Source organism: Oryctolagus cuniculus, chromosome 8 (assembly GCF_051225735.1).
Source record: "Oryctolagus cuniculus isolate XC-2025 breed Fujian yellow rabbit chromosome 8, ASM5122573v1, whole genome shotgun sequence".
In the NCBI taxonomy this organism is placed as follows: Eukaryota; Metazoa; Chordata; class Mammalia; order Lagomorpha; family Leporidae; genus Oryctolagus; species Oryctolagus cuniculus.
Window position 1 is genome coordinate 112,041,192 of NC_142874.1, and position 19,525 is coordinate 112,060,716.

General features: G+C 46.4%; 1 long non-coding RNA gene across 8 annotated transcripts in view; it reads left to right on the forward strand.

The window, feature by feature from the left end:
* LOC103350765 (uncharacterized) overlaps window positions 1-19,525 on the forward strand; it is a 75,225-nt gene that overhangs the window by 3,520 nt on the left and 52,180 nt on the right. For 6 of the 8 annotated variants that reach the window (XR_016212451.1, XR_016212453.1, XR_016212450.1 and 3 more), the window contains exon 2: window positions 839-11,416. The exons of the other annotated variants lie outside the window; for them this stretch is intronic. This is a non-coding gene — a long non-coding RNA (uncharacterized LOC103350765). The remainder of the gene's footprint in view (window positions 1-838; window positions 11,417-19,525) is intronic. 8 annotated transcript variants of the gene reach the window in all.

The window sequence follows — 19,525 nt, forward strand, 5'->3', positions numbered from 1 at the left end:
CTCCAGCCATTGCGGCCATTTGGGGAATGAACCAGCAGATGGAAGACCTCTCTCTCTCTTTCTTCATGCTTCTCCTCTCTCTATGTGTAACTCTGACTTTCAAATAAATAAATAAATATTTAAAGAATAAAAAAATAATAAAAAATACAAATTTCCTGAATGTGCCGTGTTTTCTACCAGCAGCCTGACTGAGTGTTGGAAATGCACTCAATGAGAGTAAACAAAAACGTTTGGCAAAACTTGAGGAAATTGTTTGGGTTGGGTACAGGAGTGTAAAATGGATATTTTAATATTTTTCTAAGGAACAATGATGGTATGTTTCAGATATCATTTAAGTGTGTCCTCCAAGGGTTTGTGTATTGAAATTTAACCCCCACCATCAGAATAGAGCTCCCATGATTGAATACAGTGGCTTTATATATTTTTAAATGTATCATTTATTTTCATTTTAGCTAAAAGTCAGAGAGAGTGAGAGACAAAGAAAGATCTTGCATGTGCTGATTCATTCCCCAAATGCCCACAAAAGCAAGGGCTGGACTAGCTGAAGGTCTCCCATGGGGATAGCAGGGGCTCAAGGACGTAGGCCACCTCCCACTGCCCTCCTTGGCTCACTAACAGGAAACTGGATCAGAAGTGAAGAAGTCAGGACTTGAACTGGCACCCTGACATGGGATGCAGTCCTTGCAAGGGGTGTTAACTCGCTGGACCACAACACCAGCCCCTACTGATGGCTTTTCTTTTTCTTTCTTTCTTTCTTTCTTTCTTTCTTTCTTTCTTTCTTTCTTTCTTTCTTTCTTTCTTTCTTTCTTTCTTTCTTTTTCTTTTTTTTTTTTTTTAGAAAGCTTTTCTCTAGGGGCTGGTGCAGTGGTATAGTAGATTAATCCTGCATCTGCAGCGCCGGCATCTCATATGGGCACTGGTTCGAGTCCCGGCTGCTCTACTTCCAATCCAGCTCTCTGCTGTGGCCTGGGAAGGCAGTGGAGGATGGCCCACGTGCTTGGGCCCCTGACCCGCGTGGGAGACCTGGAAGAAGCACCTGGCCTCTGGCTTTGGATTGGCGCAGCTCTGGCCATTGCAGCCATTTGGGGAGTGAACCAACGGAAGGAAGACCTTTCTCTCTGTCTCTCTCTCTCTCACTGTCTGTAACTCTACCTCTCAAATAAAAGCCCATGAGAGTATTTCAGGCATGGAAAGCCAAGACACTCTGGCAAAAAGATCTCTGTGAGTGAGATCCCAGTGGAAAGAACACGTCTTCAAAGAGGGAGGTGCCTTTCTCTGAAGGGAGGAGAGAACCTCCACTTTGACTATGACCTTGTCTAAACAAGATAAGAGTCGGAGAACTCAAGGGGCTTCCATAGCCTTGGAAACTCATGACTGGTGCATAGGGAGATTACTGATGCCATAAACAGGAGTGTCAATTTGTAAAGTCAACAACAGGAGTCACTGTGCACTTACTCCTCATGTAGGATCTCTGTCCTTAATGTGCTGTACACTGAGGCTTAATGCTATAATGAGTACTCAAACAGTATATTTCACTTTGTGTTTCTATGGGGGTGCAAACGATTGAAATCTTTACTTAATGTACACTAAACTGATCTTCTGTAAAAAAAAAAAAAAAAAGAAATTATCAATTCCCAACTTGACTCTCACTGGGATTAAACATGACAATAGGTCTGATCTGATTTCATCATCATTAAAAAAAAATCATCTATTATTTTTCACTTTATGTTTCTGTGTGGGAACAAACTGTTGAAATCCTTACTTAAGGTATACTAAGCTGATCTTCTGTATATTAAGATAATCGAAAATGAATCTTGATGTGAATGGAAGGGGAGAGGGAGTGGGAAAGGGGAGGGTTGTGGGTGGGAGGGACGGTATGGGGGGGAAAGCCATTGTAACCCATGAGTCGTACTTTGGAAATTTATATTCATTTAATAAAAGATAAAAAAAATAAAAATAAAATCTTTAAAAAAAAAGAAAGCTTTTATCTAATAAATACAAATTTCATAGGTACAGCTTTAGGAATATAGTGGTTCTTCCCCACTACTGATGGCTTTTTAAGATGAGGGAGAGAGACGCCACACACATGTGTGTTTGTGCACACACTCACTGTCTCTCATCAGGTGACATCCTGAGCCTCCTTAGAACTCTGCCAGCAAGAAGACCATCCCCAGATGTGGCCCCTCAGCTTTTGGCCTCTAAAACCATGAGCCAAAATAAACCTCTTCTCTTTGTAAAGTCATTTAATATCACATATTTCATTATAGTAACACAAAATGGACTCATACAAATGATATTCCAGATTTGAGGACGATATTCTGAGCTGATTTTTTTTAAGTTATTAGAGAGAGAATAGTATTAACATCCACTGGTTCACTCCCCATTTGCCCAAAAGGGTCAAGGCTGGGCCAAAGCCAAAGCCAGGAGTCAGGAATTCAATCCAGGTTTTCAACATGGGTGGCAAAGACCCAATCACTTGAGCCATCACTGCTACCTCCCAGGATCAGATCTGCATTAGCAAGAACCTGGAGGTAGGAGTTGGAGTCAGGTATCAAGCCCAGGTACTCTGATATGGGATAAGGATATCATAACCACAAGGCCAAATGCCTGTGGGTGAACTTCCAAGAGTCCTGACTGATGTGAAAATACTACTTGCTAATGAACATGCAGCAAAGGTGATCACAGTCTTCTGTCCTGAGCTCTCTGCAGCCTCAGCTGTTTTCTATTCAATAGCTGGGAGCATAAAGAAGAGTCTTTGCCCTAAAGTTGTAACTGTGAAATAAATGGAGTTTGTAACTGTAAAGCAGTATAGTCCTGCATACATTCCTATGGGCTTACTTCTAAGGGTACAGCTTAAGAACTTGCCATGGGACCCCAAATCCTCTTAAGCTAGGTGGTAAAAATAGCATTCTAAGTGTTACAGAGATCATGTGGATACGATTAAGTGTTAAAGTGATCATATAGATAGGATCAAGTGTTAGGGTAATCATATAAATAGGATTAAGGGGCCCACAGGGCTGTGGTGCAGTCGTGCAATGCGTTAAAGCCCTGGCCTGAAGCACCAGCATCCTATATGGGCCCTGGTTCTAGTCCTGGCTGCTCCTCTTCTGATGCAGCTCTCTGCTATGGCCTGGCATAGCAGTGGAAGTATGGCCCAAGTCCTTGGGCCCCTGCACCCACGTGGGAGACCCGGAAGAAGCTCCTGGCTCCTGGCTACAGATCAGCACAGTTTCAGCCATTTGGGGAGTGAACCAGCAGATGGAATACCCCTCTCTCTGTAACTCTGTCTTTCAAATAAATAAAACAGATTTAAAAAAAAATAATAAGTGTTTGGTAATAATAATAAACAAAATTTAAAAAGAGTGAATGCTCCAACATGAGAAGCACTCCACACAACAGACTCATAGAATGACAGTCACCTTAAGTAGCATTCTGACCTCAGAATCAACCCTTAAGGCATTTTGATTTGGCTGAAAAGCTCATGAGAGCATTTCAGGCATGGAAAGCCAAGAAACTGTGGCAAAAAATGTTCTACACTGAGGATGAGACCCCAGTGAAAAGAAGCAGTCACCAAAGAAGGATGAACTTTCCTCTGAAGGGAGGAGAGTGCTTCCACTTTGCCTGTGGCCTTGTCAAAATACTGAAGGAATGTGTGGATCCAAAAGCCTTCCATAGCCTATGCAGCTCATCTCAAGAGCCTCAGGTGATCACTGACATCATATGTAAGAGTGTTATTTGTTCAATTAACAATTTACTGTGCACTAACTTCCCGTGCAGGACCTCTGTCCTCAAAGGGTTGTATTTTGAGACTTCATGGTAAAACTTGTTCTCAAAGAATTTGTTTTAGTGGAGGATATTCTTATGTCACATAAATTATAGTTATCTCTAAGTGTTCACAAAAGATGTATCATTCTTGGATTTATCTTTAAAGATAATTAAGTTTCTAAAAAAAAGACAAAATTATCATAGAGATGCAATGACTTTGAACAGCCCTTGTCTGGACTATTGAGGAACAGTTTTTGTTCTTGTTTTTTTTTTTTTTTATGCTTTTGTTTTTAGTTTGTTTGTTTGCTTGTTTTGTTTTTCTTTCTCTCTTTTTCTTCCTCATACAAACTGCTAAACTCTTTACCTAGAATAGAGTTAATCTTCTGTGTATAAAGTTAAATGAAAATAGATCTTAGTAAAAAACAAGACTGGAACATGAGAGGGAAGGGGAAGTGAGGAAGGAGTGTAGGTGGGAAGGCGGGTATGGTGGGAAGAATTACTATGTTCCTAAAACTGTATTTATGAAATGCATGCAAATAAATAAAAAAGAATATTTGTGTGGAACTTCTGTCAGGAAGATCTATATCCAGTTACCCTCTGGGTGTTTCTTTGTTTGTTTGTTTGTGACAGAGTTAGTGAGAAAGAGACAGAGAGAAAGGTCTTCCTTCCATTGGTTCATCCCCCAAATGGCCGCCACGGCTGGCGCACTGCACCAATCCGGAGCCAGGAGCCAGGTGCTTCTTCCTGGTCTCCCATGCGGGTGCAGGGCCCAAGCACTTGGGCCATCCTCTACTGCCTTCCTGGGCCACAACAGAAAGCTGGACTGGAAGAGGAGCAACCGGGACTAGAACCCGATGCCCATATGGGATGCCGGCACTGCAGGCAGAGGATTAGCCTAGTGAGCCACTGCTCTGGCCAACTCTCTGTGTTTCTATAAATTGAGTCTTGGTTGATGGTGAAAGAGCTGAGAACTTCCATATTGGTAGAACAACGGGTTGTTTTATTCTGGTAATCTGCTTTTGCCTGTGAGGGATCAAGCTGAACCTTTTTCTTCTTATTCTCTTCCTGCAAAATAAATGCAATTACAACTTCCCTTTGTCAAAGTTTGCTTATGACCACCCAAAAGGAATCACTTAGAGGACTGAGAATTTGAGCTGCTTCTGTACCTCTGAACATGGATGTACATGTCGTCTAGATGTGGATTCCTGACCACCAATTACAGGAATGAATAATATCATCTATAAAAGGTTGTGATGCAATCTGTAACACAATCATCTCATCATATTGTCTTGAAGTTTCTAGGCAAAATGCCCAAGGCCCAGTGAAGTAAATTCACATACGCTGATGACTCCACCCTGGTTTATCGCTCCATCACTGGTTTTCATCCGTTCCTCTCCTTATGCCTCCTGACTGTTAGACCTTCTTTTTCCACTGACCCAGTGAAAGAGCAGTCCTAACTTGCTCATTAAATAGGAAACATAGTCTGACAGCCTGAGAAAGCCACTTGGCCATTTGGAAGCAATCACATTTTGTGTATCAGAAGCAAATATTATCCTTTGTTTTTCCCAAAGAAACGTTTCGTTTAAGGAACACATTTCATGCATTTTGTAAGTACAACTTTAGGAATATAGTGATTCTTCCCCTATACCTGCCCTCCCACCCACACTCCCAAATATTATCCTTTTTGCAGCTGGAACTTCCAGTGCCTCAAGGCCTTGATGAATTCTGTTTTGGTGGAAGCCACCACTCAGACACAATCAGACACTTACTACCCAAGGTGAGGGCAGACCCCACAGGGTAAGGGCACCACTCTTAAGAAAACTGCCTTCCTTTTAGGTGTCAACAGCAAGTTTGGAGGCCCTCAGATCACCCATACTTCTGACCAACTGGCTACATAGTGGACCCCTCAATGTCAATAGTTCATTAGAAAAACTCAGAGAAGGGGCCAGCACTGTGGTATAATAGGCTAAGCTTGCAGCACTGGCATCCCATATCGACACTGGTTCATGTTCCAGCTGCTCTTCCAATCCAGCTCTTTGTTTATGACCTGAGAAAGCAATGGAAGATGGCCCAAGTCCTTGGATGAAACTCCTTGCTCCTGGCTTGGGATCAGTCCAACTCTGAGGAGTGAACCAGCAGATTGAAGACCTTTCTCTCTGTCCCTCTCCCTCTCTGTAACTCTACCTCTCAAATAAAGAAGATCCTTGGCGGGGGGAGTCATAGCAGGCACAAATCAAGACCAGCCAAATGAAGACATATAGTTGAGGTCTGGGAGGGTCTCAGATGCAGAACTTCCCTGCCCTTTCCCCATGGAATCAGGATGTATCCTCTACTAGCACGCCCATGTGTTCACCATTGAGGAGGAGCTTTGGTGTCTAGAGGTTTTACAGGGGTTTCATTGTGTAGGCATGATTGCTTGAGTCATTTTTTTTTTTTTTTTTGATAGGCAGAGTGGACAGTGAGAGAGAGAGACAGAGAGAGAAAGGTCTTCCCTTGCCGTTGGTTCACCCTCCAATGGCCGCCGCTGCAGCCGGCGCACCGCGCTGATCCGATGGCAGGAGCCAGGAGCCAGGTGCTTTTTCCTGGTCTCCCATGGGGTGCAGGGCCCAAGCACTTGGGCCATCCTCCACTGCACTCCCTGGCCATAGCAGAGAGCTGGCCTGGAAGAGGGGCAACCGGGACAGAATCCGGCACCCTGACCGGGACTAGAACCCGGTGTGCCGGCGCCGCAAGGTGGAGGATTAGCCTATTGAGCCACGGCGCCGGCTGATTGCTTGAGTCATTAACCACACAACTGAACTCAAACTCCATCCCTCCTCATCCTCAGAGGCCAGAAGGTCAGGCTGATATCATATGGCAGAGAAGATAGAGGGTTGCATAATTTACCATACCTTAAAACCCAATAAATGCTCCCTTTGATATGTTTTTTTTTAAGACTTATTTTATTTACTTGAAAGAGTTACAGAGAGAGGTAGAGACAGAGACAGAGAGAGAGGCCTTCCATCCACTGGTTCACTCCCGAAATGGCCACATCAGCTGGAGCTGAGCCTATCTGAAGCCAGGAGCCAGGACCTTCTTCCAAATCTCCTATGTGGGTGCAGGGGCCCAAGGACTTGAGCCATCCTCTGCTGCTTTCCCAGGCACATTAGCAGGGAGCTGGATCAGAAGTGGAGCAGCCGGGACACGAACCAGCACCCATATGAAATGCTGGAGCTGCAGGCCAGGGCTTTAACCTGCTATGTCACAGCGCCAGCCTCCCTGAATATGTTTTTATTTTTAAGATTTATTTATTTATTTATTTAAAAGGCAGAGTTACAGAGAGAGAGGGATGGCCAGCGCCGCGGCTCACTAGGCTAATCCTCTGCCTGCAGTGCCGGCACACCAGGTTCTAGTCCCGGTTGGGGCGCCGGTTCTGTCCCGGTTGCCCCTCTTCCAGGCCAGCTCTCTGCTGTGGTCCGGGAGTGCAGTGGAGGATGGCCCAAGTGCTTGGGCCCTGCACCCGCATGGGAGACCAGGAGGAAACACCTGGCTCCTGCCTTGGGATCAGCGCAGCGCCGGCCATAGTGGCCATTTTGGGGGTGAACCAACGAAAGGAAGACCTTTCTCTCTGTCTCTCTCTCTCTCACTGTCTAACTCTGCCTGGAGAGAGAGAGAGAGAGAGAGAGACAGATCTTCCATTCTCTGATTTACTCCCCAAATGATCACAACAGCCAGAGCTGGGCCAATTTGAAGCCAGGAGTCTAAAACTCCATCCAGGTCTCCTACATGGGTGTCACAGGCCCAAGTACTTGGACCATCTTCTGCTGCCTTCCCAGGTGCATTAGCAGGGAGTTGAACGAGAAGTGGAGCAGCTGTGACTCAAACCAGTGCTCATATGGGATGCTGGTGTTGCAGGCAGCAGCTTAACCCACTTGGCCACAACAGTGGCCCATGCATATATTAGTACACTTGCAACTCAATATGCTTTTAAGCCAGGGTTAAATCTGGCTGGATAAAACAAAGAGTCCTAAACACAATAGTATAAACAAGATATAAGTTTGTTTTTGTGGGGAGCAACTCGGACTAGACTAAGTTACTGGAATTAAGACTTATTCTATGCATCTGCTCTCCCACAATATGGCGCTGGGAGAGGAGTAAACAACTTCTACACAGCTGCCTCTCGCCAACTTGACTGATAAGCTGCAGGAGCTGATCCTGCTCCTGATTGGAGGAGAGCAGCGTACTCGGCGTGTGGGTAGCAGAGTTGGGATTGGTGGAAGAGGACTATAAAGGAGGAGAGAGACAACATGCACCAGGAACATCTATCTGAAGGAACACCTGAGGAACATCTGAGCAGCCCCCGAGAGAGCCAGCCGGTGGTGTGCCGCTCCCCTGCGGAAGTGGGGAAAGTGGCAGGGGGAGCCGCCCCTCCACGGAGTTGGAGGGGTCGGCAGCCAACCCGGGAAGGACCAGCAGCAAACCCGGGAAGGGCCGAGCAGACAAAAGAACAGCGCAGGGTCCAGTGTCGTTCCTCCACGAATGGGGGAGCAACAGTTTTCATTGCACAAAGGTTAGGTGACCCAGGGCTGAGATGATGATTCAATGATCATTAAGGGATCAGGCTATTTTTCTGTCATCATATACATGACTTCCACATGCAAGAAACTTGGTAATCCAAGATAGCTGCAGTTTATTCCAACTAAAGTTCAAACGGACAATGAGTCCACAGATATCAACAGATTCTCCCCAGTTTCATTGTCATGGGACTGTGGGAAAGGGAAGCAGTCTTGAGGTCCTTGCTTATTATGGGCTTGTCTTGTTCATTCTCAAATGAAGCTGGGAGAATGACTCCAAGCTAAAAAGATACTCTGTGTCAGGTTTAGAAGATGTCTATTTTGTTTTGTTTCTATTTTTAGGACTATATATGTAATTTTATTTTTACTTTTTATGAGAGGGAGGGGAGGGAGGAAGGGAGGAAGAGAGAGAGAGAGAGAAACTGTGGTCTGCTGCTTTACTCTCCAAATGTCCACAACAGTGAAGACTAGATTGGGCTGAAGACAGGAACTCAATCCAGGTCTCCTCCGTGGTGGCAGGGACCCAACCACTTAGGCATCACTGAAGTCTCCGAGGGTCTGTGTTAGGGGGAGGTGGAGTCGAGAGCCAGAGCCAGAAACAGTCGCTGAGTGCTCCAGTGTGACACATGGACATCTTAACCAGTGCCTTAACTACTATGGCAAACCCCTGCCACTAAGATACATATTTTTAAAATAATGAAGAGCTTTGTCATGGGCACATCACATTTAAGGGAGAATTTCACACACACACACACACACACACACACACACACACACAGTTTAATGCCATTTGGATCTAACCCTGATCCTTTGGTCCATCAAAAATCTTCAACTACAGTGGATTTTATGTTCTCTCTACACCCCTGATTGCACTAGGCATCCCTCCTCACCACTCATTGTCTTTAGTTCTCTGACTCCCTGACAAGACCTCCAGGCTCCACAAAGGCCTGGGACTATTCCATTTTGTTCATTTTATGCATTTTCCAGTTCCTAGCTCAGTATCTGAATATGGTAGATCCAATGCTCTTGACAAATACTCTCAGATAAATGGCAATGACAATAATGTAATGACTATATTAAAACATTATGAAAAATGTTCTTCAATTTGCTAGTAATTACAAGTGGCCTATTGTGTTTTACATGTTAATTAGATAGGAAAAGGGCCTGGATAGGGTTCCTGGGTTCAGGCTTCAGGCTGGCCCAGCTCTGTGTGTTCCAGCCCTTTCAGGAGTAAACCATCAGGTGGAAAGTCTCTCTGTCTTTCTGTTTCGCCCTCAGTCTCTATGCCTTTCAAGTAAATAAGTAAATAGAAGAGGCCTTTGAAAATTCATGGAAAATGGGAATTTTGAAAAAAACTATGCATGGATTTCAAGTTTTTTGCACCAAATAAGCATATATTTTAGTTTCATATTTCTGTACACATCTTTTAATTTCATATTTCTGAAGTTCCTTTTATATAACAAGTATTTTATATCATGATTGTGACATATTTTACTTCACTTCAGTGTATCCTTTTTTTTTTTTAATATTTATTTATTTATTTATTTGAAAGGCAGAGTTAGAGAGAGGCAGAGGCCAAGAGAGAGAGGTCTTCCATCCACTGGTTCACACCCCAAATAACCCTAATGACCAGAGCTGAGCCTATCCAAAGCCAAGAACCTGGAGCTTATTCCAGATCTCTCATAGGGTGCAGGGACCCAAGCACTTGATCCAACAGCTAGATCTGGGCCGATCTGGAGCCAGGAGCTTCCTGCAGGTCTCCCACATGGGGGCTGGGGCCCAAGGACTTGTCCCATCTTCCACTGCTTTTCCAGGCCATAGCAGAGAGCTGGATTGGAAGTGGAGCAGCTGGGACTTGAACTGGTGCCCATATGGGATGCCAGCGCCACAGGCGGTGGTGTTACCCACTATGCCACAGCACCTGGCCAGTCTGAAATTTTAAAAATTATTTCTATTTCTATATAAGAATTAAAATTAATTTTTAGAAATGAAATTTCAAATGCAAATAGTCATTTTGGGGTTAAACAAGATGCATATTAAATACTTCTTCCTAGCAAAGGCAATACAAACCTAAGTGTTAAAAAATTTCCTGTTATTAAATTTATTTAAAAAATTATTCTGGGTGCCGGCACTGTGGCATAGCAGGTAAATCCAGTCTGTGACACCAGCCACCCCCTGTGGACACTGGTTTGAGTCCTGGCTGCTCCACTTCTAATCTAGCTCCCTGTTCATGCACCTGGGAAAGCAATGGAAGATGGCCAAAGGCCTTAAGGCTCCTGCACTTCCCGTGGGGACCTGGAAAAAGCTCCTGGCTCCTGGCTTTGGATAGGCTCAGCTCCCGCCGTTTTGGCCATCTGGGGAGTGAACCAGCAGGTGGAAGACCTCTCTCTCTCTCTCTCTGACTCTCTGGAACTCTGCCTTTCAAATAAAATAAATAAGTCTTTTTTTTAAAGTTCATGGAAAATGGAATTAAATTTTTTTTTCTGAAAATGGAGTCCTAGAATTATTAAAACTCGAGTTTGTTCTGGCAAAAGACCCGTTAGAGGAATATCCTCCCTCGAAGCTTCGGTTCTTTGCGAGCCCTGCCCCGCTCCTTCGCCTTTTAAAGACAGTAGCCCTAAGAACATCAGCATGGCGCAGCTGGGGATTTGAGGGACAGAGAAGGAAACTTAAGTTTTTATGTGGCCAGGAAGTGAAGCAAGGGCTAACTTCAGAAAGGCACTGATGACGCGGAGTCCTCTCTAAAAGTCTCTCGGGAAACGTTTGCTAGGCCTAGGTCGGCCTACCAGGGGCAGGACCCCTGGGAGAATCAGGCGGTCCTGGAAGAAGCTCCGGCGTAGACGACAAAAACTACACTTCCCACAGTGCTGTGCGCGGGCCCTGGCGCGCTCTCCCCCACCCACCCACCCACCCCCGACCACGGCCCCGGAGACCCCGCTTGCCAGGGCTGAGGTGCGAGGATGCCGGGCAGCAGCTCGAGTTCGGCTGGGTAGCGTAGTTCAACTGCAGGGTCGCTGGGGCTGCGGAAAGGCGCCGAGGCCGCGGGAGCGGGTTTTGCAGCCTGTGCTTAGGCAGCTCGGAGAGGAGCACCGATCCAGGTAGGCAGACGCCGGTCCCTGCCACGCCCCCTTCCTCGGTGGGATACCGGCCCTCTCGCCGAGCTGTCCTTCAACCCAGCCCCGGCTGAGTGCGCCGCCTGGTCAGCCTCTCCGGCGGCTCCTGGACTGGCTCCTCCCAGCGTCTTCAAAGAGAAGGGCGGGCAGGCGTTGCTCGGGGCGCCGGCGATCGCGGGCTCGGGGAGCGCGGCCCGACATCCCCTGGTCGGTGACCTGCGGGACGCCAGGAGCCGCAGCCTCTGTCCAGCCCGCAGCCGCTCTGGGCGGCTGTGCGAGCGTCCTCCCGACGGCAGCCGGATCTTCTGTCCGTCCCTGGGCTTGGAGCGCGGCTGCTATGTTGAGGGAGGCCGATTTGTGTGCCTGTTGCAGCTCCCGCCTCGTCCCTGACTGGCCTTGCACCGTCCTAGCCTTGGGGCGCCCGGGTTTGGAAAGTTTTTCAAATCTGATTTTTAAAAAAGATTTTATTTGTTTATTTGAAAGTCAGAGTTACACAGGGAGAGGAGAGACAGAGAGAGAGAGGTCTTCCATTTGCTGGTCCACTCTCCAGATGGCCGCAATGGCCAGAGCTGCACTGATCCGATCAGATCCGAAGCCAGGCGCCAGGAACTTCTTCTGGGTCTCCCATGCAGGTGCAGGGGCCCAAGGACTTGAGCCATCCTCTACTGCTTTCCCAGGCTATAGCAGAGCTGGAGCAGCCAGGACTTGAACCCGTGTCCATGTGGATGCCGGCACTGCAGGTGGTGGCATCACCTGCTATGCCACAGCACCTGCCCCCAATGGCTTTTTTTTTTCCCCTTAATGACTTTTTATTGGTGGTTTTTTTTCCTGGCTCCACCAGCTCATTGTAAGTGCTCCATGGATATTTGTTTGATCAAATGCACAGAATTTTACTTATGGTTTAAAAGGATGTGGTAGTATCAGCGATAAAAGAAGTTCCCTAAAAGAGGCCATGATATTTCTTTAACAGCCTGGGAGACATATTAGGTGCTCAGTAAATATTTGATTAATAAGTAGATAAATTTTAGATTCCTAAGATATTTAAGTGAGAAAGAAAGGAGGGCTGTATTAACTCTTCATCACTGTTACTAAATGCAAGACAAGCCACCTATGAAGGAAACAGGCTTCTTTTGGCTTACAGTTTTGGAGGTTCACAGTCTGCTATCAGGCAGGCCCCGTGGAATAGCCCACCTGATGTGGCTGGGGAGTGACAATGGCAAAATGTGTGCAGAGATGATCACATGGTGAACCCTGAAGCTGGAAGTGGCTAGGGGGTGGGCATTTTTCTGGCAGTTAAGGTACAGGTTAAGTCACCCACCGTCCATTTTGGGATGCCTGGGCTCAGTGCATGCCTCAGCTCCTGCAGCTCCTGCTAGCACAGATTCTGGGAGACAGTGGGGATGGCTCCAGTGATTGGGCTTTTGCCAGCCACATAAGAAACCTGGATTGAGTTGTGAGTGCCCAGGTTCCTCCTCATTGCAGGCATCTGAGGGAGGGTGTCGCAACGGTGAACCAGTACATGGGAGTTTTCTCTCTGTTGCAAATATATATATTTTTTAAGAAAGGGCTAGGCCTGACTCAGGCTTTTCTAATCGAGTTTTGTGCAGCAGCCACTTTCTGGGGGTATTCCCTGATGACCTAAGGCTCTCCCACTAGGCCCATCTCCTGGACACCATAATTGGACTGTTTCCACCAAGCCAGTGCCAACAACATAAAGCTCTTGTGTTTAAACATTCAAACTCTAAACATCTGCAGTTCAGGAGTAATCCTGTTCAAACCATAGCAGGGGTTTGGGGAAGAGACTCCACGGGGCTGACTCTATCAAATGTGTAGAACAAACTTGATGGGAACAAAGCTCCATTACTTCCCAGTGGCTCTCTTTAAGCTCAGCTGTCTATTAAATCACCTTAGTCAACGAACATGTGGAATGCTGATAGGAGATTTGCTGGGACCTCTTTGATGAAGTGGACAAAGCCAAACTTTTTATTTTTGACAGGCAGAGTGGACAGTGAGAGAGAGAGAGAGAGAGAAAGGTCTTCCTTTTGCCGTTGGTTCACCCTCCAATGGCCGCCGCGGCCAGTGTGCTGCAGCCGGCGCACCGTGCTGATCCGATGGCAGGAGCCAGGTACTTAACCTGGTCTCCCATGGGGTGCAGGGCCCAAGCACTTGGGCCATCCTCCACTGTACTCCCTGGCCACAGCAGAGAGCTGGCCTGGAAGAGGGGCAACCGGGACAGAATCCGGCACCCCGACCGGGACTAGAACCTGGTGTGCCGGCGCCGCAAGGCGGAGGATTAGCCTATTGAGCCACGGCGCCGGCCTCAAACTTTTTTTTTAAGACTTATTTATTTATTTAAGACTTATTTATTATCATCCAGGGCTGGGCCAGACCGAAGCAGGAGACCAGGAGCTTCTTCCTCATCTCAAACATGGGTGCAGGGGCCCAAGGACTTGGGCTGTCTTCCACTGCTTTCCCAGGCACATTAGCAGGGAGCCGGATTGAAAGTGAAGCAGCCGGGACTTGAATCAGCACCTAAATGGGATGCCAGCACTGCAGGCAATGGCTTAACCTGCTGCACAACAGCGCCCGCCCCCAAGGCCAAGGTTTAACCTTGAGTAACTTTTTTTTCCCTCTCAAGATTGATTTATTTGAAAGGCAGAGATACATAGGGAGGGAAACAGAGATCCTCCATCTACTGGTTCACTCTGTAAATGGCCACAACAACTGGGGCTGGGCCAGGCCAGAGCCAGGAGGCTATAGCTTCATCTGGGTCTCCCATGCTGGTAGCAGGGAACCAAGCACCTGGACCATCTTTCACTGTTTTCCCAGGTACTTTTTTTTTTAATTTTTAAAATTAATTTATTTTTTAAATTTTTATTCAGTAAATATAAATTTTCAATTTTTAATTTTTAAAAATATTTATTTTTAAAAAATTTTTAAAGATTTATTTATTCATTTGAAAGTCAGAGTTACACAGAGAGAGAAGGAGAGGTAGAGAGAGAGAGATAGGTCTCCCATCTACTGGTTTACTTCCCAATTGGCTGCAACGGTCGGAGCTGTGCCAATCCGAAGCCAGGAGCCAGGAGCATCTTCTGGGTTTCCCACACGGGTGCAGTGGCTCAAGGAATTGGGCCATCTTCCACTGCTTTCCCAGGCCACATTAGAGAGCTGGATTGGAAGTGGAGCAGCAGGGTCTCGAACTGGCGCCCACATGGGATGCCAGCACTGCAGGCAGCAGCTTACCCCTCTACTCCACAGCCCCACCCCCTAAAAATATTTATTTGAAAGGTGGAGTTACAGAGAGAAACAGAGTGTGAGATCTTCCGTCCTCTGGTTCACTCCCCAAGTGGCCAGAACAGCTGGAGCTGTGCTGATCCGGAGCCAGGAGGCAGGAGCTTCTTCTGGGTCTCCCACAGGAGTGCAAGGGCCGAAGTTCTTGTGTCGTTCTCTGCTGCCTTCCTTGGCACATGAGCAAGGAGCTGGATTGGAAGTGGAGTAGCCGGGATGTATGGGATGCCAGCACCTCAGGCAGCAGCTTTATCTGCTACCCCACAGTGCCATCCTTTCCCTTCCAGGCACTTGAAAGGGAGCTGGATTGGAAGTGGAACAGCCGCAACACTAACTGGAGCCCACATAGAATGCCAGCATCGCAGGTGACGGTTTAACCTACTACACCACAATGCTGGCCCAAGTATCTCTTATTCAGCTTTCCCTTCACCCTCCTTCAAATAATCCCGAACACAAGCAAGAAGTGGTAGGTGCTAGCACTAACAGTGTGCTTCAGATGGTGCATTTATGAGAATTTTGGACTGAAATGACCCATATGGCTCCTGCAAGGCAAGATTTATTTGACAAACAACTGTAAAACCTTGTTTCAAGATTAGTTTTATTATTGTTAGTAATTTTGAAAAAAGCAAAAGAGGAAGTCCCATCAGATCAGTGCTGGTTCTCAATCATCAGTCTCCAGATTCTTCCCTCTCCTTTCCATTTTGTCCAAGAGCAAACTGTAGAGTGTCTGTGCTTTAAATCCCCCTCATCTGGTGGGCATGGTAGGCATTCATATGGAATTTTTAATCGTTTGTGAAGGTTCTTTTTTTTTTTTTTTAAAGATTTATTTATTTATTTGAAAGTCAGAGTTACACAGAGAGAGAAGGAGAGGCAGAGAGAGAGAGGTCTTCCATCTGCTGGTTCACTTCCCCAGTTGGCTGCAACGGCCGGAGCTGTACTGATCCAAAGCCAGGAGCTTCTTCAGTGTCTACCATGTGGGTGCAGCAGCCCAAGTACGTGGGCTATCTTCTGCTGCTTTCCCAGGCCATAGCAGAGAGCTGGTTTGGGAGTGGAGCAGCCAGGACTTGAACCGGTGCCCATATGGGATACCAGCACTGCAGGTGGCGGCTTTAACCACTATGCCACAGCACCGGCTCCTGTGACGGTTCTAATAATTTCCTCTCTGATCTCCCACATACATGTGTTGTGGGCTAGGTTGGGCCTAAATTCCTAATCCAGGCTCTTGCCTCTGACTTAGAGAAGCATTCTAACTACAGGTACAAACACAATGTACAAAGTGATAGTTTATTTACAAGGTAAGGAACACACACACACACACGCACACGTGAATGCGCACGCACACGCACACACACATGCATACGTGGGCATTGTTCAGGAGAGTGGGCCAGGAAAGGAAAAGAAAGAGATTTCCATACCCTGCGTGGGGAGAGAGTGAGCCCTTCCCTTTACTAGGCGTCTTAGGAGCTTAGAAGCTGGTACCTGATACCACCCCCAAGTCCCAGGTAAGGGGAAGTACACCCTGGGGAAGGGGTCATCTGACTGACAGGTGGGTGGATAAGATTACATGGGTCGGGGGAGGTGTGCCTTCCAGCTGGTGACCCCATCTAGCTACCTGCCTTATCCCGTATCAAGTGAACCACACGTATTTGTTTTGCCCAACGGCACTTTGAGAAAACTTCCTTCAAGCAGCTTGGAGAAGACACAGGTGCATCTTGCCCCTAAAAGTGGCACCCAGGCCAGAAACTCTGTCTTTTAATTCCATAGGTCAAACATAGTTCCATCATCTGCTTCACAGACAGTTTTATTTCAGTGCTGGGTTAAGCAATTGTTAGATAATGAAGCCAAGTCCATATACCTCCTATGAGTTGTGGGTTGTAGACACGTTTATTTTGGCTTCTCCTCAAATTGACAACATTCAAAGAAGAATCATCAGGAAAACAATGGCAGCTTTGTCTTTCAAGTACCACGTTGTACTTAGTAAGTACCTTTTCCATTTGTTGCCCTTATAATCTTAAGTCTTTCACAGTCTATTAGACTGTGGGTTCCCAGCCATTGCAGTTCAGGAGTTCTCTTTCTGTCGACTCCATCTTACTCCTCTGGTGGTGGTAAATGAGCTGAAGTGAAATCATCCTGGAAACACATACCCCAAATCATGTGACCCTGACAACAACATCCTTTTTCTCTTCAGGGTCCTACAAAGCTAAATTGTTTGTAAGGCTCTTTGATAACGAAAGCTGATTTAATGGCAAGAATCCATATCGGGTTTTTTCTCCAGTTTCCTCTCATAATCTGAAATAGCCAATTAACTACTGTGTAAAACTGATATAAATCATGACTGTTGAAGAAATAAAAGTTGTTTCTAAATTTTCAGTCTTTTAAGAGATGCTCCTGGAAATTTCTCTCAAAACACTAATTAAAATAATAATAGTGTACAAACTTATTTATTACAGCTTCATGTTTTTTTTCTTTTCCTCCGCCAACAGCCAATGTATACAGTGGCATTAAGTTTTTCAGAAAACCTGTAAGACTCTTACCCAAAGTGTAGGAATCGTCCTTGAGACATCCTATAATTACTGATCTAAAAATGAATAGAATTAGCCTTTTTTAAATGGTGAAGTAGGGCCGGCGCCGCGGCTCAATAGGCTAATCCTCCACCTAGCGGTGCCGGCACACCGGGTTCTAGTCCCGGTCGGGGTGCCGGATTCTGTCCCGGTTTCCCCTCTTCCAGGTCAGCCCTCTGCTGTGGCCAGGGAGTGCAGTGGAGGATGGCCCAGGTGCTTGGGCCCTGCACCCCATGGGAGACCAGGAAAAGCACCTGGCTCCTGGCTCCTGCCATCGGATCAGCGCGGTGCGCCGGCCGCAGCGCGCCGGCCGCGGCGGCCATTGGAGGGTGAACCAACGGCAAAGGAAGACCTTTCTCTCTGTCTCTCTCTCTCACTGTCCACTCTGCCTGTCAAAAAAAAAAAAAAATGGTGAAGTAAAGACCTCCATAAAAATACTCTCCTTCATAAAAAAATAACAAGAAGCCTTTTGGAATTTTAACTAGCTAAATTTCTCAGCTGCCGCCTGGAAACTGATCACCTTATTATCACAGTAACCATGAAAACCAGCAACCTAGTGTTCTCTGGAGGTGGACAGAATGCACCTGAAACTCCCATAAGGCCTCATTTCCAGAGAATTAGTTTCATTTGACTTATTTGGCGGTTTCTTGGCAACCCAGTTACAAGGTTTGTCCTTCCTTGATTTGACAGAGCCCACTCATTGTGAGCAGCTTTACCCAGGGTACTTGTTTATTGTTACATCTGCCTGATTTGATAGGAACAGTTGGGACAAACAAGAAGCTGGGAGAAAATTTAAAAAGAAAAGCTAAAGTGAGGTGTTCTCAAGGGAACTTGTGAAAGGTCTGATACATTCCCAGGAATCAGCAGACCCTGCGCATGATGGTGCAGAATGCATTAGAAGTGGAAATACCTGAGAAGGCCCTGATAGCTCCTCTCACTGACCTTGAATCGCTGCATAGGTAGAAAGAAAAGGCTCAGGCAGAGTTATAAAATGCCTGGCAGAGGCAGAGCACTGAAAGCATGCACAGTATGCTCTCAGAGTCCCCTGCAAGGCTGGAGACTTGTACGTTTGAGATTTTTTTTTTTTTAAATCTTGGTTGAAAAATCTTGTCAAATAAGCTTACCAAGCATAGATTTCAAAAGACCACATTTGACAGATAATACAGCTTGTACACAACTAGTGCAGGTAAGCCACAAATAGCATCGTGTGAAGTGGAACATCTGATTTCAAGAGTTGCCACATTAAATTGTTGGACATGTTCAATTTTCAGCAAAAAATCATGAAGCATATAAAGAGACAGAGGGGCCGGTGTGGTGGTGCACTAGGTTAACCCTCCGCCTGCGGCGCCGGCATCCCATGTGGGCACTGGGTTCTAGTCCCGGTGGCTCCTCTTCCAGTCCAGCTCTCTGCTGTGGCCCGGGAAGGCAGTGGAAGATGGCCCAAGTGCTTGGGCACCTGTACCCCGGTGGGAGACCAGAAAAGAAGCTCCTGGCTCCTGGGTTCGGATCGGTGTAGCTCCGGCTGTGGTGGCCGTTAGGGGAGTGAACCAGCGGAAGGAAGACCTTTCTCTCTGTCTCTCTCCCTCACTGTCTAACTCTGTCAAAAAAAAAAAAAAAAAAAAAAGAGAGACAGAAATGTATGACAAATACAGAATAGAAAGCACCAACTTCCAATAAAAAAGCTCACATATTGAAATTACTGGATGTAGACTTTACATTACTTATTTTTAAAATGTAGAAATAACAGAAAGAAACCACGGCTATAAAGAACGAAAAGAAAGGAAAGTATGAGATCAGTGTCTCACCAAATAGAGAAAATCCATGGAGATAGAAATTACAAAAACAAGTAGAAGTTCTGGAGGTGAAAAGTACAACAGCTGAAATGAAAAAGTTCACTGGTCTGGCTCAGCAGCAGCTTTGAGCAGGGAATAAAGGAATCAGCAAATCTGAAGATAGGTCATTTGAGATGATCCACTCTGAAGAGCTGAGAGAAAAAAGAAAACTGAACAGAGCCTCAAGAGACCTATGGGACATCATTATGTGTACCAATACCAAAAAGTTTTTGAAACCTGGGGCTGGCGCTGTGGCGCAGTGGGTTAAAGCCCTGGCCTGAAGCGCCAGCATCCCATATGGGTGCCGGTTCTAGTCTAGGCTGCTCCTCTTACGATCCAACTCTCTGCTATGGCCTGGGATAGTAGTAGAAGATGGCCCAAGTCCTTAGTCCCCTGCACCCACGAGGGAGACC